At 41.9% G+C, this 20,398-nt stretch overlaps 1 long non-coding RNA gene across 1 annotated transcript in view; it reads left to right on the forward strand.

Moving 5' to 3' along the window:
• Positions 1 to 19,280, forward strand: part of LOC123326221 — a 36,773-nt gene extending 17,493 nt beyond the window's left edge. The window contains exons 2-3 of the long non-coding RNA XR_006540945.1: positions 7,345 to 7,394; positions 19,258 to 19,280. This is a non-coding gene — a long non-coding RNA (uncharacterized LOC123326221). The remainder of the gene's footprint in view (positions 1 to 7,344; positions 7,395 to 19,257) is intronic.
• The last annotated feature ends 1,118 nt before the right edge of the window (positions 19,281 to 20,398 follow it).

A 20,398-nucleotide genomic window follows, 5' to 3' on the forward strand; every position in this document is an offset into this window, starting at 1 on the left:
ACCCGCAATGGGTAAGGGGTGGAGAAGTATAGATGAAGCATGATTCTTGAAGCTGAACGATAGGTAATAAAAGTTCATTATACTATTCCTTCTACTTTTGTGTGTGTTAACAAACTGCATAATAAAATGTTCTAAAAAGCTGAGGGCTAGCCCTGTTACATATGAATTAAGTTGGAGAATTTACACTTTCTGATTTTATTTTTTTTAATTTTTAAAAAAGATTTTATTTATTTATTTGAGAGACAGACAAACTGAAAGAGAGAGAGAAAGCACAAGCAGGGCAGAAGAAGAGAAGCAGACTCCTGGCTGAGCAGAGAGCCCGTCGCAGGAGTCGATCTCAGGACCCTGGCATCATGACCTGAGCCAAAGACAGACACTTAACTGACTGAGCCACCCAGCCGCCCCTACACTTTCTTCTTTAAAATTTTTTTAAAAAGATTTTATTTATTTATTTGGCAGAGAGATAGAGAGCACAAGTAGGCAGAGAGGCAGACAGAGGGAGAGGGAGAAGCAGGCTCCCCGCCTAGCAGGGAGCCTGTTGCAGGAGTTGATCCCAGGACCCTGGAATCATGACCTGAGCCGAAGGCAGCCGCTTAACCGACTGAGCCCCCCAGGCACCCTGCCCCTACACTTTCTGATTTTAAATTTTAATATGCTAGTTAAGACAGTGTGGAACTGGTGTGAGTGTAGGCATATAGATCAATGGAATAGAACTGAAAGTCCAGAAAGGAATTCTTACATTTATACTTAATTGATTTTAGACAAAGGCAATTTAAAGAGGATTAACAAATAATCTAATGAAACAAAACAGAGAACTCAGAGTTAGACCCACCTCTTTATATAAACTTGATATGTGACAAACAATGGTGCCACAAATCAATGCTTAGTAGATGCTCTTGGAAAAATTGCCCCATAAATAGAAAAATAAAACTGCATCCTTTCCTTACCTTTACCTATTTATAGAGGTGGGCTTCAGATGTACTAAAGATCTAAAGGCACATTCCTAAAAAAGCTTATATAAAAATATCTTTGTGGCAACTTAAGACCACAAAGCACAAAGCAGGAGGCAAAAAAATTTAATGGATTTCATTGCATCAAAATTACAGATTTTTGTTAAATGAAGGACCTGTAGACAAGGTCAACAAACAGACAATAGATTGGGAGAATATATTTGCAATATCTAAAACTGACAAGAGACTATTAGTCTCTAGCTATTAGCTAAATATACAAACAACTCTTGTGAAACAACAATGAGAAACCCGACAGAAAACTGGACAAATGATATAAACAGTAATTTACAAATAGAGAAACACAAATGAAAAATAATAAAGAGGTACTCTAGCTCATTAGCAATTAGAAAAATATACCCTGTATTAAAAGACTGGACATCAGATTTGCAAACATTAGAAATTGGATAATGCCAAGTAATGTAAGAGTGTGGGAAAAATAAGAACCCTCCTGCATTGCTGGGGAAGTGGTGACATTGGTACAGTTTTCTTTGGAGAGTAGTTGTTAAGTATTTGGTTAAATTAAGCATTCATATGTTCCAGAAATTCACACACAGGCTCACAGCAAGACATGTACATAAAGGGTCATTGTAGTTGGAGAAAATTAGACAATGCAGTTGATACATACTAGGGAATGGTGTGCCCATTAGAAGCAACAATGAAATGTACATAACAACAAGGATATGTTGTAAAAACAGTGCTGAGTAAAGATAGTAAGAAATAATACAAGGTCTATGGGCGCCTGGGTGGCTCAGTTGGTTAAGCGACTGCCTTCGGCTCAGGTCATGATCCTGGAGTCCCTGGATCGAGTCCCACATCGGGCTCCCTGCTCGGCAGGGAGCCTGCTTCTCCCTCTGACCTTCCCCCCTCTCATGTGCTCTCTGTCTCTCTCATTCTCTCTGTCTCAGATAAATAAATAAAATCTTTAAAAAAAAAAAAGAAATGATACAAGGTCTATATAATACAAATGCCCTTTATATAAATTTAAAGTGTGTGCGCACACACACACCATCACCACCACCACCACCACCATGGGTGAAATATGGAATTTAGGAGATACGTACAAAACACATTAAATCATTAAATATGGGATTTAGAAGATACATACAAAACACATTTGAATATTATATATAATGCTACTATGAAAATCATAGTTAACAATGGAGGTGGAAACTGGCTAATGGGATTCACTCAATCATCTTCATCTGAGATCCAAAGGTGGGAACAGGTAAGGGGGAAATCATGTATGAGAACATCTTCAGATTAGTGGCTATTTGGAGGGATATAGGGAAGAAAAAGAAGGGGAGGGATCTGTATTGGTTACATCTATATAGTTTAATTTTTTTAAAAAAATAATCTATTCTATAGCCTCTGTATTAGTTAAAGGCAGTAGAATTTATGATCAAAATCATGAGCTCTGGTTGTAGATTATTTGAGCCCAAACCCAAATCTGCCAGTTATCAACTGTATGACTTAGTGCAGCCTTCTGAACCTCCCCATGCCTCAATTTCTTCAACTGTAAAATAGGAATGATTGATAGTATCTACCACACAGGGCTGATCTGATTACCAAAATATGTATTTCATATGAGAATACATACATATGGGCATGGCACTGATTTTGTTTGGCACATAGCAGCATACTATTAAGTGTTTTTTGTTATCTGAGAGATCTAAAGCAGAAAGAACAAAATAGAAGCATCCGTTTAATAATGGCCATGCATTAACTTTTGTGTGTATATTTAATTAATTAATACATAATTACTTAATATAATATATAAAACATAATATATAATATATACAAAAATATATATAAGTTTTTGTTTTTGAAATATTTTTTGTAGAAATAGAAACAGGAATATACTTACCAAGAGAAGGAAGGAACACACAACGGAATGCAGGAAGAATGGAAAGGCGTCGAGAGCGAAGCAGGATTTGAAACCTTGAAGCTTAGAGAATTCCTCAGAAGTAATCTGCCAGTTGGGCTTTGGTTTTTTATTAGCACCAAAAATCAGGGAAAGGAAATCTGCCAATTCGGTAATTTTGAGGTAGCATCTGCTGCTAAAAGCTTTGATGAGGCAAGAGTGTGAAATCTTGGCTAAAATATAGTTAATGGATGTTCTTTGTGTTCATTCGAATTGATTTTTTTTTTTTTTGGATCAATAGATAGATTTTTTTACCCCCCTGGTTATAGGTCATAGTTCCTGCTTATTTGCATACCTGGTAATGTTTGATTGGACACCAGACATTGTGTGTTGTATGTTATCAGGTGCTGGGTTTTTTGAATTCCTTTAGATTTTTATGGGCTTGTTTTAGAACGCAGTAAGTTATTTGGAATGGGTTCGAGTTTTTTTTGCAGCTTGCTTTTAGGCGCTGATAGGACAGGTCTAACCCAGCTTTTCATCAAGGGCCATTTTGGCCCCACTGAGGCACTATGCTTCTGAGCCCTGTGTCGGAGGGTTCGGGTGATAGGCAGTCTTCCCACCCTGGCTAGGGCGGGAGCACTATTTCTGGCCCTGTGCGAGCTCCCGGGCTTGATCTGCCTCCTCCTCTCTGGTGTTTATTCCCCAGCCTTGGAGGTTTCTTTCCACATGCAGTACACTGTAGTGCTCAGCCCAAGACTCCAGGGACCCCTCTGCAGATCTCCAGAGCTTTCTCTCTCTCTGCAGTTCCCTCGCTGATACTTTGCTAACAAATTTTCATCACCTTGCCCCCCTCCAGCTCTGAAACTGTCTCTTTAACCCAGTAAGAATTCTGGCCTCTGCTTTGGTTTCCGCTTTCTGCGTCCAGCCTGGAGACTCTCCAGGTAGTGAGCTGGGGCAATTTTCAGGATCACCTCGCTTGTTTTCCTTCTCGCTGGGGTCACTGACCTGCACTGGCTGAGGTGCAATGTCCGAGAACTTTTGTTTTACATATTTGGTCCAGCATTTGGTTGTTTAAGGAGGGAGGGTAAATCCAGTTTCTTGTTATTCCATCGTGATTGAAAGCTGAAGTTGAACATTGGTTTTTGATAAACAGTTTCATCATGTTTAAGTAGTTTCTTTCTATTCCTATTTTAATTAGTGTTTTTATTAGAGATGCTATTAAATATTAGAAAACAGGGGCGCCTGGGTGGCTCAGTCAGTTAAGCCTCCCACTCTTGGTTTCAGTTGAGGTCATGATCTTCAGGTAGTAAGACCGAGCCCTGAATCTGCTTGAGATTCTCTCTTTGCCCTTCCCACCACTGAGCGCACATGTGCACTGCCTATCTCTAAAATAAATAAATAAATCTTTAAAAAATAAATTTTAGGAAACGACTTTCTTTGCATTTATTCATAAAATCATGTAGGTTTTCTTCTTTAGCATACAAATATAATGGTTGATGTTGATAGGATTCCCACTGTTGAACAACTCTTGTATTACTGGAATGAACTGTTCTTGGTCGTGTATTATTTTTATATTTTAAAAAATTTTTAAAGATTTTATTTATTTATTTGTCAGAGAGAGAGAGATATACAGAGAGAAAGAGCACAAGCAGGGTGGGGGGGAGCATGGGGCAGGCAGAGGGAGAAGCAGGGAGCCCGATGCGGGGCTCCATGCCAGGACACTGGGATCATGACCTGAGCCGAAGGCAGACACTTAACCCACCGAGCCACCCAGGTGTCCCGGTCATGTATTATTTTTATATTATTAAAAAACACTGATAAATGAGCAGTGTGATTGAAAGTCCTAGGATGACAGCATGTCAGCCGACAAACAGACTGTTTGGATTGGTGATAACTAAGAAATTGCGTCACAAAAATTTATGTGTTGGGGCCTTGGGTCTCAAAATAAATTTTTTTTCTCCACTTAAGCTATTTAAAAATTCTGATGGGCTCTCTGGCATTTTAGGGGACTTCTTGTTACATTCAGAAGCTTTCTTAGGGTCTTTCTTTTCCTATATTAGACTGCTTGAAGTTGTCCCCCAGTGCACTGATGCTCTTTTCATTTTTTTCAATATTTTTCCCCTCTGTATTTCATTGTGGATGGTTTACATTAATGTGTCCCTAAGTTCACTAGCTTTTTCTTTTTCATTGTCTAATCTGCTATCAATCTAATCCAGTGTGTTTTCATCTCAGAATTGTAGTTTAAAAAAAAGGAGGGGTGGTGCCTGGGTGGCTCTGTTGGTTCAACGTCCGACTCTTGATTTTGGCTCATGTCATGATCTCAGGGTCATGAGATCGAGCCCCACATTTGGCTGTGCCCTGGGCGTGGAGCCTGCTTAATATTCTCTCTCTTTCCCTCTCCCACTGCCCCTCCCCCACTCTTAAAATTAAAAAAAATTTTTTTTAAAGAATTATAGTTTTATTCTCAGAAGCTCAATTTGGGTCTTTTTGTATCTTCCACATCTCTACCAACATGTTCAGTCTCTCCTCTAACCTCTTGAACACACAGGAAATGGTTATACACAACAGTTACAGAAAACTGGTTCAATATTCTTGTCCACTAATTGTATAATCAGTGTTGTTTCTGGATTTGTCTTCATGTTTGCTTTTTCTCTTCATCATGGATGGTAGTTTTCTGTTTTTGTTTTTGTTCTGTTTTGTGTTACGCCCGGTAATTTGTGGTTGGATGCAAACACTGTAAATTGTACTTATTGGGTGCTGCACTTGAAAGAGAGTGAAAAGGCCAAGGGTCTTGGTAGCTGTCAACCAGGCCAGAGAAGCTGGTATGAGGCTGCCCCCTGTGGCTGCCACAGGGAAAGACGGGCAAGGGGAGCACTAGCTTCCAGCCCCAGCTCTGGCCTGAGGCACCCACTCCTGTGTTATGGATTAGCTGAGGGGCTGCGCTCAGGCCAGAGGCAGGAATGGCGACTAGAAGGGTCCCAATGGGAGTCTGTGGGCCCAGGACACAGTAGGGCTCGAGGGTGGGCGAGGGGAGAGATTTTAGTATCAGTAAGGTGAGCCATAAGAGAGAGAGAGAGAAAAGCAGCTCTAGCAAAGAGAGGAAGAACCAACTGACCAGAGGAGGGGAGCTGCTTGCGAAGAAGCTTGTTGGTAGTGTCTGGAGGCTAAAGGGACCATTCCTGAACCACCCAGGAACTCTGATAACAAGAGCCAAGACTGCAAGGAAACCATCCCATGGTCTTCCCTGGGTGAGCTCCAGAGGCTCTGCTGTTATTTAAATGCCGTTGTTCTTGTCAACCCTGATCTTTGGTTTTAACTAAGGTTAATGAACTCAGAGAATATCTGGTATAGATGAAATAAAATTCTGAAATGTTAGTACATATATATGATATATTAATATGTGAATATCTAACAACTAAGGCTTGAGAAATATAGTTTGAAACAAAATGATGTTAGGTAACTTATCTCTGCCTGAAAGTTCTTTGGACACACAGGAGGTCCCCTATTGTTGTGTTAGTATGTACTTATTCTTTTTTTAAGTTTATTTATTTATTTATTTAAGTAATCTTTACCCCCAACCTGAGGCTTGAACTCACGACCCCAAGATTAAGAGTCACACACTTCTCCAACTAAGCCAGCCAGGTGCCGCAGTACTTATTTTTTGACTGAGATCAAAGGAGTCTTAATGCATAATGCCTGAAGGTCACACATGAGAGCAACGTTAGTTTTGATGCTTGTCTATATGGATCGAATATTCATAAACATTTTGTATTTCTTTTTCATTACTTGTCATGTATTTTCTGTGTTCCACTTACATGCCCACTTTCCCTCATGAGAATGTCAACTCTGCAAGGGAGCATGCTTTGCGGTTACCACGTGTGGAGTGACTACCAAGCGGACAAACACTTTATGTGCCTAATGCTGCTTCACTCACATACTCCTCTGAGAACCTGAGTTTCTTACTTTTATCTCCATTTTCAGGTTTAGGAAACTGAGGCAAAATGAGGTTAAAATAAGCTGCCCAAAGCCATGTGGCAATTAACACTTGAACTCTAAAACTGTCTTACCAATCTTTGAATGCCCTGGACTTAATGTAATGGGGGAGGCATAGTACCCTCTACTGAATGACTGAGTAATGCTTGATAGAATGTGTAGATCGTGTAGCTGTCTCACTGTGAACACAAGATGGCGCTCTAGGCCCAGCCACGCTGCCTCGTTGGCCTGAGATGAGAAGGGCTCCGTGGGGTTCACAGGCTGGGTCACTTCAGTTTCTAGGACAGAACTTCCAAAATCATTGACTAAAACTGAAGTTAGAAAACGCAGACTCCCTTGGTACTTCATTTTTCTATTTTTAAAATGGGAAGATTGATTCTGTCTCTTCAAAGAGCAGAAATGACAGAGCTGTTCATAAATATTTTGTATATGGGTGAGTGGAGCTGATGGCATTAATGAAATTATTTTACTCCCACGCAGTTTGAGGACCCAGGACAGAGAATGGTGACATGGAATCTTCTTTCCTTAAGGTAACACATGGCTCCTTACCCCCATCCAGGATTATAAGTAATTCCCAGTGCAGATTTTTTAGGGCCTACAGACACATATGGTACCCTCCCCATCTCCTGCTTGTCTCCTTTCCCAGTGATTCACAGCTCTCTTCAGAAAGTTCTGCATATGAGAATGAAAAATAACTGTATGATCTTACACACATTCTCTGAAGATAGTTATTGGCCCCACCCATTAGACTTATTTATCTGAGTGATTCTGTGATCCTTTCCCAAGGCTCTTTCCCATTCTTTAAAAGAAGTCTGGTGCTTTTCCGAACAATCTCCTTGAGATCTGTACGTGTGTCACAATATTATAGTTGTGCTTTAGTGAGCACGCTCCGTCCACTGCGCATGGTCACTTTGGGTGTGCTACAGTTGTGGAATTCATTTCTTGCAATAATCAAGTCTGTATCAAACTTGAGCTTGCTTCCTTTTCTTTGAAATATATTTCTCAGAACTGTACCCCCACTCCAAAAGATATACCCAACAGAATTGCATGCATACGTTTACCAAAAGACATGTTCTAGAATGTTCACAGCATCTCTATTACTAATGTCTCCAAACTGGAAAGTACCTACATGCCCACGGTGGAATGGATGTATAGTTACTCCCTGAAATTCTGTACAACAATGAGAATGAGTTAACTGCAACCACATACAAGAAGAATAAATCTCACAAACTTACACTGAATGAAAAAAGCCAGTCACTAAAGTGTGCATATTCTATGATTTTACTATATTAAGAAAAGCCCAAGAAAGTTAATGTATAACGTTAGAAGTTAAAATACTGGTTGCCTGGGGCTCTGGGGGGGCTTGGAGTAGTGACAGGAAGTGGGGCTGGGGGGCTTCTGGGGATTTGTAATATTCTGTGTTTTGATCTGGGTGCTGGTTTCACAGGTGGGTCTGCTTGGTGAACATTCATCAAGCTTAAGTTTAATGACTTATGTATGTTTCTGTATGTATGTTTTATAAAATTTACAAATGTTAAAAAGAAAACCACAGGTCCCAAATGGAGTCACTCGATGTTAAGGGCCCCACGTCAACAAACCAAAACTTAATACCTAGCCCAACCTAAGTACAGATTCAGCCCCTCTCCGCATGTAACCTTTGACCAGTCAACATGGTTTTTCCTGGCCAGCACTAGGAAATTTACTGATAGACCCCTTCCGTTCTCCTTAGGAGAGTGATCTTGCCTAAAACAGTGGATTCTTTGCTATTAATTTCCTTTTTCCCTTGCTCCCTCTCTACCTTTAAAAGCCTTTCCCTTACTGCAGATTGATGGGGCTCCTTTCTATTTGCTGGATGGGATGCTGCCTGATTCATGAATCATTCAGAAAAGCCAGTGGGGTTTTTTAAATTACTCAGTTGAATTTTCGTTTAACACAAAAAATAAAGAAATATATGGTCATATATAATTGGACTCCATTCAGGGCTAGTTTGAAATTGCACTTTACTCTTTATTTATTTAATTTATTTATTTTTAATTTTTAAAAAAGATTTTATTTATTTATTTGACAGAGATAAAGAGAGAGAGCAGGGGGAGCGGCAGGGAGAGGGAGAGGGGGAAGCAGGCTCCTCGCTGAGCAAGGAACCTGATGTGGGGTTCGATCCCAGGACCCTGGGATCATGACCTGAACTGAAGAAAGACACTTAACTGACTGAGCCACCCAAGTGCCCCTGAAATTGCACTTTAAAGAGAGCTAGTGCTTAGTGTAGACCCTATCAGTATAAGAATCCAGGCCCTGGTTCTGGTCATCCTGTGAGAATAATAAAGGCATTTTTAAAGGAAGCTATTTCTATGTCTTTACAGTTGTTGAAAAGAAAACCACAGGCCCAAAATGGTGTCACTTAGGCCCAGTCAGCAAACGAAGACTTAATGTCTAACCAAAGTGCAGTTTCAGCCCCCTAGGAATGCAACCTTTAATCAGTCAACACGGAAAATCCTGGCCAATACTAGGAAATTTACTGAGAGACCCCGTTCCCTCCCCCTAGGAGCACAGCCCTGCCTGAACGATGCATTCCTCACTAATAAATTCTTTTCTTCTTCTTTTTTTAATACCCTCTCCTTGCCCTTAAAAACCTTTCTTTTGTCTGGATCAGTGGAGCTCCCCTCTACCTGCTAGATGGGATGCCGCCTGATTCATAAATCATTTAATAAAGCCAATTAAATCTTCAAATTTACCCCGTTGAATTTTTTTTTTTTTTTTAAACACAGTCTTTGTGTTTTTAAGGGATGGGAGCTATAGGGATCTGGTTTCAGCTTCATCCTTCACGCTCCTCCGTGCTCTGGTCTTCCTTTGGCAGAAATGCAGGAGAAGTCCAGGCGTGAGAATCCGTTGGCACAAACAGCTGGTCATGCTTCCCTCCTAGTGGTCACCAGGCCATTGTCTTCTCTGCATTGTTCTGGGTCTCGGCCGTGCAGACTTTCCAAAATAACCATGCAGTTGTCATCATTGTTCGGGAGGCTATTTTGGAACACTGGCTTAGCTCGATGATGTGAGGGGATCCAGGAAGGGCCCAGCTGTCGGGAGGCCCAGGGGTGTCAGGGAGCTGGGGGGTGGATAGGAAGTCCCGGAATCTCGGGGACTGGGCTGCAGGAGGTTACAAGGGGCCCAGAGGTAACACGCTCTCTGACAAGTGTTCAGTCTCAGTGTGGGGGATTGGGAAAGGAGGAGGAGAAAGGATGGGGAGGAGTGGCTTGGAGGGAAGGTTACTGGGGGCGGAGGAAGAGAGGCAGAAGAGAAGAATGGCCCTCAGAGGAAGGGGCAGGGGAGTGACGACTGTGTTGAGGGGCCCTAATGGTGTTTTGACATACTGTTAGGGAGAGCTTTCTATAGCCTGGGAGAACTTGGGGACAGCTGTGAGGACCTTTCCATGGGATGAGAGAAAATTAAGCAGGAGCAAGGGGGCGTGATGATTAACGGGCAGCCTCATGCAGAGCTGGAGGACATCCTGCCACCTTTAGCAACTTCATAGGTGGTCAGACGCCGTCACAGCTCCCGGTTCTGTGGAAATGGCAAAAGCAGGTCTCAAAGGTGTTGTGATGGGGGAATGGGGAGGGTTCTCGGGGAACAAAAATGCAATTCCCCTATTTAAAAATTTCTCTTGACCTCACAGCCTGTAGAAGTAGGATATCATGAGTTAAAAACTCCAGTTTCACTGGTCCCAGCACCACCATGATCTCACTGGATCTCCAGACCCTTCAAAGTCTACACCAAGTGTCTGGGGTCCTATATAAGAAACATACATTTGGCCTTTGTCCCCATTCCTGGCCCAGGACTCCTGGAACTCTTGGGATGTCCTGTGACAAGAGCAATACAGGTGTATTTAGTTATGTTAATGAGATGACCTTTGGAAAGCCCCTAAATGGCCTAAGAATGGGGGGATGGTCCCTAGGGGGATCAACCAGGTGACTAGAGGGTTGGAACTTTCAGTGGCATCCCCCTCCACCCCCCCCAGGGGAGAGGGGCTCAATCACCAATGGCCAATGATTTAATCAATCAAGCCTGTATAATAAAGACTATAAAACCCCAAAAGGACAAAGTTCAGAGAATTTCCGGCTTGGTGAACATGGGGAAATGCTGGAGAGGGCCTGGAAGCTCTGAGCCCCTTCCCGCATACCTGTCCTTTGCTTCTCATCCATCGGGCTGTTCTGAGTTACAACCTTTTATAATAAACTGGTCATCTAGTAACTAAAACGTTTCCCTGAGTTCTGTGAGCTGCTATAGCAAATTAATTGAACCCAAGGTGAGGGTTGTGGGCATATAGTTGTTCGGAAGCCACAGGTGACTACCTGGGTTTATGATGGGGGGTGTTGGGGGGCGGTCTTGTAGGACTGAACCCTTAACCTGTGGGATCTGATGCTATCTCTGAGTAGACGCTATTTCTGTGTAGATGCTATTTCTGTCTAGATGCTATTTCTGTGTAGACACTATCTTGGTGTAGAAAGCGTCAGAAATGAGTTGAACTGTAAGACACCCAGCTGGTGTCTAAGAATTGCTTGGTGGTATGGCAATCCCCCTTGAAATGGGGTACAGATTCCAAGTTGGATATGGTGACCAGAATCTTAGGTCCTACAGGAGCATTTCATGAGCTCACATACAAATTAGCTGCCCCAGGACAGCGGCTACACCTCCTGGTCTGGGTGCATCCCTGCACACTGAGCACAAGTTTTGCAGAGCTGTTCCACCACGGCTCTGCTGGGCACAGCGGCCACTGCGTTATGTTGGTCTTTGGGGAGTCTCTCTCAATCTGGAGTTACAGTTTAAGAGAAGGGCTCCCAAGAAGAGATGCTTCTGTCCCAGAATTCTGGAGACTTTCGATGAAATTTCTCCTGCTGTGCTCAGAATGCTCTAACTCAGGCCCTGTTCTGGGTTAGTTTGCAGTGACCGTTTCTTCTTTTCCCATAATGAGTTCTAGCCCCGAAAACTTCTTAGTGCCTCCACCCCTCCACCCCCTTACAAAGATTGGGCATCCTCAGCAATGCACCAGACTTACCTGGATCCCTGTGATGGACCCAGCCCTCAGTTGAAGCTCAGATTCCTGCTTCATTTAGAGGCCTGGTCTTATTGAGGAAAAGGCTGAGTTAATCTTTGAACTTTGTTCCACATGTTTCCTGCCCCACTGTCTGGGCCCGGCCTTTCTACCCTAGTGTCTGAGTCACCTCTCCTTACCCCATCACAATCGCGAAAACCTTTGTTCTCTGTTGCTTTTTCTTGGAATTTTCATGCTTTCAAAAGGGCCAGGGACATTTACTGCTCTCATAAACTATCTCACCTAATAAGAAAATCTGAAGGAGATGCTACCCTCTTACCCTGGGTTCTCCATTCCAGCCCAGATAAAAGAGTCCCTATTTATAGTTGACACGATTCTATATGTAGGAAATCTCAAGGAGTCTGTAAAAATCTTCCTAGAACTGGATTTAACAAGATTCTAGGATACAAAGTCAATATACAAAAAATCTTTCTGTATACCAGTGTATTAGTAAGGGTTCTCCAGAGAAACACAACCAATAGGATGTGTGTGTGTGTGTGTGTGTGTGTGTGTAAAGAAAAAAATATATGGAGTGTGTATGTGTGTGTATATATATATATATATATATATATATATTTCTTTCTGTAGTCTCTCTATGTATGTGTATATATGAGAAAGGGATTTATTTTAGGCGTTGGCTCACACAACTGTGGGGCTGGCAAGTCTGAGTCGGCAGAGCAGGCCAGCAGGCTGGAGACCCAGGGAAGACTTGGCCAAAGACTCTCTGGAGGTAGAATTCCTTTTTCCTTGGGGGATCTTAATCTTTACTCTAACTGGATGAAGCCCACTCACACTATAGAGGGTGATCTGTTTTACTCAAGCTCTAGCGACTTAAATGTTAATCACATCTAAAAACTAACTCACAGCGACATCAAGAGATTGGTGTTTTTACCCAAAACTGGGTACCATGTCCTAGCCAATTGGACATAAAATGAACTATCACAACCAGAAATAATGATTGGGAAGCAAAATTAAAAAACAATGCCACTTAAAAACTCCACAAAATGACATACTTAGATAAAAATCTCACTGAAATATTGGTGAAGGACCTCAAAGACTTAAATAAAAGAGAGGCACTATGTTCATGAATGGGAAGATGGAACATAAAAAAGTTGTCAAATCTGCCGAAATTGACCTATAGATTGAACACAATTCCAGTCAGAATCTCACCCAGGACATTTTGTTGGTATAGGTTTTAAAACTTATAGAGAAAGGCAAAGGATTAGAATAGCTAAAACAGTTTTGAAAAATATGAACAATGTTGCAGGAATCACACTATGCAATTTTAAGACAAGCCATGAAGCTACCAGTGTGGAATTGCAGATGGACACACACTGATCAGTGGAACAGAATAGAGTCCAGAAATAGAGCCATACAAACATGGCCAACTGATTTTTGACAAAGGTACAAAAACAGTTCAGGAGAGAAAGGATGATCTTTTCAATAAATGGTATTAGAACAACTGGACATCCATAAGCAAAATAAATAAATAAATAAATACATACATAGAAAAAAACACTGGCCTCACAGCTTTTACAAAAACAAAAATGAACTCAATGTAGAATGAAAAGCTAAAACTTTCAGGAGAAAACCCCTGTGACCTGAGGCTGGGAAAATAGTTCTTAGACAGGATACCAAAAGCATGAATCAAAAAAAAATTGATATATTTTTCTTCATCAGAATTAAAAACCTTTGTGAAAGATGCTGTTAAGAGAATGAAAACACTAGATACAGCCTGGGAGAAAATATTCACAAATCCCACATCTGTCATAGGACTTGTATGCAGGACATATGAATACAGATAAGCACACACAGATAAGTTAACATCATTAGGTTTTCAAGGAGCCCTATGTGGGGCTCGACCCCAGGACCCTGGGATCATGACCTGAGCCGAAGGCAGACGCCTAACGACTGAGCCTCCCAGGCGCCCCTACTTTGGCAGTTTCTTATAAAGTCAATGTACATTTGCCATATACTCCACTCCCTAGAGAAATTAAAACTTAGGTTCACATAAAAACCTGTATATGAATGTTTACCAGTTTTCTAGTCATAATTGCCCCAATGGAAACATCCCAGTGTCCATCAGTGGGTGAATGGATAAACAGATTGTGGTACATCGATATAATGGACTACTACTCAGGAATAAAAAAGAATGAACTATTTATATGTGCAACAATCAATGACACTCCAAGGTGTGCTGAGTAGAAGAAGTTGTCTCAACAGATTACATCTTATATTGCTCATTTGAACGCCGCATATGCAATTTTTGAAAAGACAGATAGTGATGGAGAATAGATGAGTGGTTTCCAGGAGTTAGGAATCCATGGCGGGGGGGCTGTGATTCTAAAGGTAGAGTGTGAGGGAATTTTGTGGGGTGATGGTACTACTTTGTATCCTGATGATTACACGGATCTCTACATGTGTTAACATTATGTAACTGTATACAAGAGAATCTCCTTTATGATTTAAAAAAAACAAAATTAATAAAATAGTAGAGGTTGAACAGTGGATTCTGATATAGAGCTCCAGTTCCTCCTCACTAAGGTGAGGCTGATGATCTATAATCCATACAGCTACTATAAAAATGTCAATTCAGCTTTGTACCTCTTCCCTGAGGTCTGTGTATTTTGATTTGGATTCTTGCTTTGGATCCGCTATGACTGAACATAAAGACTTCTTAAGTTCTGCTTGTCAACCGCAGGAAGCTGCTGACATTCTTCCCCTCTCAACTGAGTGCTCAGTAGGGGCCCACAGCCGTGTTCCTTTTCACACTTTGATAGTGGAGATTTCCCTCTCGTTTACTGAGGTATAATTCTTACATGGTATTAATTATATAGTTTGATGAGTTTTGACAGAGGTACAATAAATAGCACAGTGGTGTGTTTGTAAATGTTTAACAACCGGCTCTCTGGTGGAATAAAAAGCTCCTGCTTTGTAGTATTTGAATTTCTGTGGTATAAATATTTTTACCATAGCGAACTCCAAGCTACCGATGTCAACTGGCTTGCAAACTTCCTGAAAATGTAACAGTGTTCTCGATGCTTCCAGTGGGTTCCAACACAGCCCTTGCTGTACATACCTGTGTAATCATCACCAAAATCAAGACTTAGAACATTTCCGGGGCGCCTGGGTGGCTCAGTCAGTTAAGCGACTGCCTTCGGCTCAGGTCATGATCCTGGAGTCACAGGATCGAGTCCCGCATCGGGCTCCCTGCTCGGCGGGGAGTCTGCTTCTCCCTCTCCCCCTCCCCCTGCTTGTGTTCCCTCTCTCGCTATGTCTCTCTCTGTCAAATAAATAAATAAAATCTTTAAAAAAAAAAAAGGCTTAGAACATTTCCATCACCCAGAAGTTCCCTAGTGCTCCTTCCCACCCCCATCCTGTGCAAACTACTATTCTGATTTCTACCAACACAGATTAGATTTTTGTAATCTGGAACTTCATAAATATATACTGTATGTGTGTGTGTGTATTTTTTTGGGTTGGTCTGGGCTTTCCACCCCTGAGATTTGAGATTTACCCAGATTGTTGTGTTTATCTGGTTGTTTGTCCTTTCTCTTGTCCAGTGGTATTACTTTGTATGGAGAGACTACAATCTATCTTTTTGTTAATGGACATTTAGGTTGTTTCCGGTGTTAGATTTTTCTGAGCAGTCTTGAAAGTACTTGAGAGGCTCTGAAAGCAGGAGGTTTTCCTATTCTTGGCAAAGATTTTTCTGGTGGAAAGAAGGGATGATCTTGAAGCTTTATATTTTACTGGTGATCATAAAAGAGCATCTTTGAAAGTGTCTAGCACACGGCAGACATTATCAATAAATGTGAGTGGAATCTCAGTTTGGTAGAATTCTGTTTCCAGGCCCCATGACCAGAAATAGATTGTCTTTCGGAGAAGGGTCAGAACTAACCACTCTAGGGAAAAGAAAATTTAGACTATTAAAAAAAAACCCCACAGATATTCTGTCTTCTCATTTGATATATCCATTTCAGGAATATTTCACAATTCTTACAATGGGGTAAAATTTCTATGTTAAATATTTTATGTTATACTTTTGAAGCCTATTTATTATACATATATCTGATTTACTTTATACACATTTCATTTTTAACTTAGGTACATTATCTCATTTAACTTTTGCTGTAACACACTGCAAGAACCCCGGCCTTTAAAGATATGGAAAACTAAAGCTCTGAGATTTTAAGTAACTTTCCCAAGTTCACAAAGCGAGTGGAAGTTCGATCCCATTTGTCTGACTCCAAAATTCATGCTTTGTTCACTGCACCATGCTTGCTGCCCTATGTTCACAAGTCAGTATAGATAGGCAGCACCTATTATTGAAAGAATGGCTGCTTATTTTTCTTGATTCCCATTGTTCCAGTAAGCAAACCATCTTGTATTTTCACTTTCTTTTTCCATGTCACCAGTACACTTTCAATAAGCCCAATACTGACTAATTAAGTAAGCAAATTAAAAAGTACCTACAGAAAAGTTTGAGTTGACAAATCAGCATGTTATAGGATGTTCAGTAGGTGGCGCTGTTTCCACGCTATTGCAATGACCGCCACACGCCTTCCGTCACTAGGGGGTGCTGTCCCGCTCCTGGGGACGTATTACTGCTAAGGATGCTCCCTCTGACTCTTGCTCACCAGAGCCGACACCACAGCCCCTGAATCAATCTCAGCATATTCTTTTCCTCCAGCGGGGGACCTCGAAGTCCTACTTCCCTGTGTGTCCATACGGCAGGAGCTATTATGTTAATAGGCTTCTGGACCAAGTTTAATCCAGAGACAGGTTCACGTTCCACTCTCCTGGAAAAGTACAGGAGGGCTGTACTGTGCAGGGCTCCCCCACAGCAGACACTAGGCAAAAATCCATCTCCTCTCTTTTGCCCTTACCTTCCAAGATATGTCTCTGGTCCCACACGTCCCAGGTCCAAGACAATTTCACAACAGTAATCTGGCTTCTTAGGCTCTTACCACTCTGAAAGGTAAGAGGACACCAGGTTGTGACAAAGCCGAGGCATGAAAAAGGTATTCTGAACAAGCCATACAGAATGAGCAGTAGAGGTGTCCCAGCTTCACCCTGGCATCTGTCTGTCAGCAGACGCCTGTCACTGAGGCACAAAACTGGATCCTATGCATACGCCATCACTTAGCACAAGTATGAATTTCTCTGGCAAATCTTTCTTTTCAAGGGTGAAAGGAACACACCTCCTTATCCCTGTTCTTGCCAAGTTAGCCCCCTGGGGGGCGCTCATCAGAGCCAGGTAGGAACGGGAGACAGGGAGGCTGGGTGATCTCCATCAGAGGCAAATGCTGCAAGCCTAGGTTTATCCTTTCTGGAACCATCTTCAACTGGCCCCCAGCAGAGATTAAACGGCTACAGGCTTACCAGCACCTTACCTCCTTAAGTGATTCTAGCTGTGAGGTCAGTGATTTCACGGAGTCCAAAATCTCTTTTATTTCCCCCCACAGGTTTTCGGCTTCCAGAAGTCCATCTCTCTCAGATAGGGGCAGGAGGGAAGAGGGACGACCCAATGTTGAAAATGAAAGGATGTGAATCTGGTAGGGATTGAGACAATCTGAATGTCAGAGAAGGGGTGGATAAAATTTTGGATGGAGAGGAACCAGAGAAAATAGTATCTTAACTCACTTCCTAGACGTTTGATTGCAGCCTTTGGTGCCCTGTGTGAGGCCCAGTGCCAGCCCATGATGTCAGTAATGGAGCAGGAAGACTGACTTTGAGTCCCTGACCTGCCACTTATGTGTAGTTTGAGTACAGACTGAGGCTGGTTTTCTCCTTTGTGGACTAGGGACAATAATTCTACCTATAAGTTTGCTGTATTAAATGAGAGATATCTATATCATCCATATCCACATCCATATCTATATCTATATCTATATCCACATCCATATCTATATCTATATCCATATCCACATCCATATCCATATCCATATCTATAGCTATATCCATATCTATATGTATATCCATATCCACATCCATATCTATATCTATATCCATATCTATATCTATATCCATATCCACATCCATATCCATATCCATATCTATAGCTATATCCATATCTATATGTATATCCATATCCACATCCATATCCATATCTATATGTATATCCATATCCACATCTATATGTATATCCATATCCACATCCATATCCATATCTATATCTATATCCATATCTATATCTATATCCATATCATATCTATATCTATATCGACATCTATATCCATATCTATATCTATATCTATGTCTATATCCATATCCACATCCATATCCATATCTATATCTATATCCATATCCACATCCATATCCATATCTATATCTATATCCATATCATATCTATATCTATATCCACATCTATATCCATATCTATATCTATATCCATATCCCCATCTATATCTATATCTATATCCACATCCGTATCCATATCTATATCTATATCTATATCTATATCTATATCAATATCTATATCTATATCTATAGCAAAGCCATTAATACAGGGCCTGGCAGTTAGCTGACACAAGAAATAATGGTGAGCATTATATTTCACTACCCTCAGTTCAGTACCTTTATTCAACCTTACAGAACGAATTCAGAGACCACACATCCTACTATCCAAAAGCAATCACATGAAAAAGACCACCATAATTTTGGCCAGTTAATATTTCTGGTATAAAAAGTATTGGGCTAAGCACTGTGGGCAGAAAGGACGAAAGCGTGTCCTTGAACTTGAGGCAAAGTCAGGCGTGTGAAGCGGCCAGTACTGCGAGAGGAGCATGCTCTGTACTTCTCTGTGGAGGGCCCGGGTGCCTGGCTCTGTGGTCCCCTTGGCCTTCACCCCTGGCCAGTCTCATGAGGGCCTGGGTTCCACCAGGGCTGGGCATTCCCTTTATGAGGATGGAAGGCTCATTTCCTCCCTTGAAGAATTCTAGACAATTTGGACCAAAGAAAGGGCTTTGGATCAAGTTCTTGGCTACTTCAGAAGGAAGTGCCTCCAGGAACTGAATTAATGGAATAATTCTTTAAATCTTGCCCACCTCTCCAGTATCAATTTCACCGTATTTTGTCCATCTTCACCTTTGCCGTGCCGCTCACAGTGCCCTGAACCCATGCTTGGTGTGAACGCCCACATTCTCTTCCGGATTTCCGAAAGCACTCGCTGTTCCATAATGCCTTTCCTGAGCCCCTTGCTAGATCTAACGATTCCCTCACCACTGATTCCCTTTAGGGATGTGCATCCCCGAAACCTGAAACTTTTATTGCACATGATGATTTACTTACCTCTCTGTGTCTTCTAGGCTCTCCTCCTACGGGGCATATTCACCTTCACATCTCCAGCGTGCAGTCTGAGGAAGAACCCAGCACATGGGAAACATTCAGTACAGTTCATTGAGTGAGTGAATGAAGGAAAGAAGTACATTCCACTTTAGAAAGAATTTAGAAAGAATTGTAAGATAGAAATTTCCATAAAAAGCAAACCAAGCCCATGTCTCTTTCAACCATCCTGACATTTTATGCCTTGGACAATTGGTGTGACGCTTTATTCATTGTTGCTATAGGAATCCGTGAGTATGTTTACATTTTAAAATAATTACCAGAGCAAGAAGTTTACTTTTGCTTCATATATGAAGGCTCTTAAATAGTTGCTACCTTCAAAGGAGAGACTTTCCCCCACCTCATGGAAAGTGTCTTCTCAGGCTACCTGGGGCAAAGTCTTTCTTGTGCAGTGGTAGACACCACCAAGTGTCATGGCCTGGACTGGGGTTGGGAGGGCCTTTAGTGGTTTTGGGTATGGCCAACTGGGATTGGTAATCTCATTACTTAGCATTAGAAGGTTTGAAAAACAAAGTCTGCGGCTAGGGGCAGGAGGTGGGGTGAGGCATTGTTTTAATTATCGGGGTGCTTTTCTAGGGTAGTGAGAGTTCTCTTGCCAGTTTTGGTTTGGTGCAGCCCAGTTGGGGGTTGTCCCCAACAGGAGACTCCGAGGCTCCATGGGAGGCTCTCTGATCTGGAGCTACTCTCCATTGACAAATCCCTCCCTCCCCACGTCCCCCAATCCATGCAGAGGCACGGAGGATCTCTGGGGGGGGGGGAGGTGGGTGCAGGAAGGGGGCTGCAGTCTGTGTGGCAGAGGGAAAAGCTGATTTGTCATGAACTGAACCCAGAGCTGAGACCCTGGAAAAAAGCTCATTGCCTTTTCTTAGCTGTGTGACCTCGGGCAATTCACTTAACTTCCCTGTAACTAAATTGTCTCTTCTATAATGTGGGGTTCACCTTGAAAGGTGGTTGCAAAAATTAAGCAGATTAATACCTGTGAAATGCTTACAACGATACTGGCACATAATTGCCTTACTCAGTAAGCATTAGCTGTCATTGCTCCCTTCCCCTGTCCCAGCCTCTCCCTTTGATGTGGTCTCTCTGTTCAGAAGGACTCGTGGA

Source organism: Neomonachus schauinslandi, chromosome 11, assembly GCF_002201575.2.
Source record: "Neomonachus schauinslandi chromosome 11, ASM220157v2, whole genome shotgun sequence".
Lineage (NCBI taxonomy): Eukaryota > Metazoa > Chordata > Mammalia > Carnivora > Phocidae > Neomonachus > Neomonachus schauinslandi.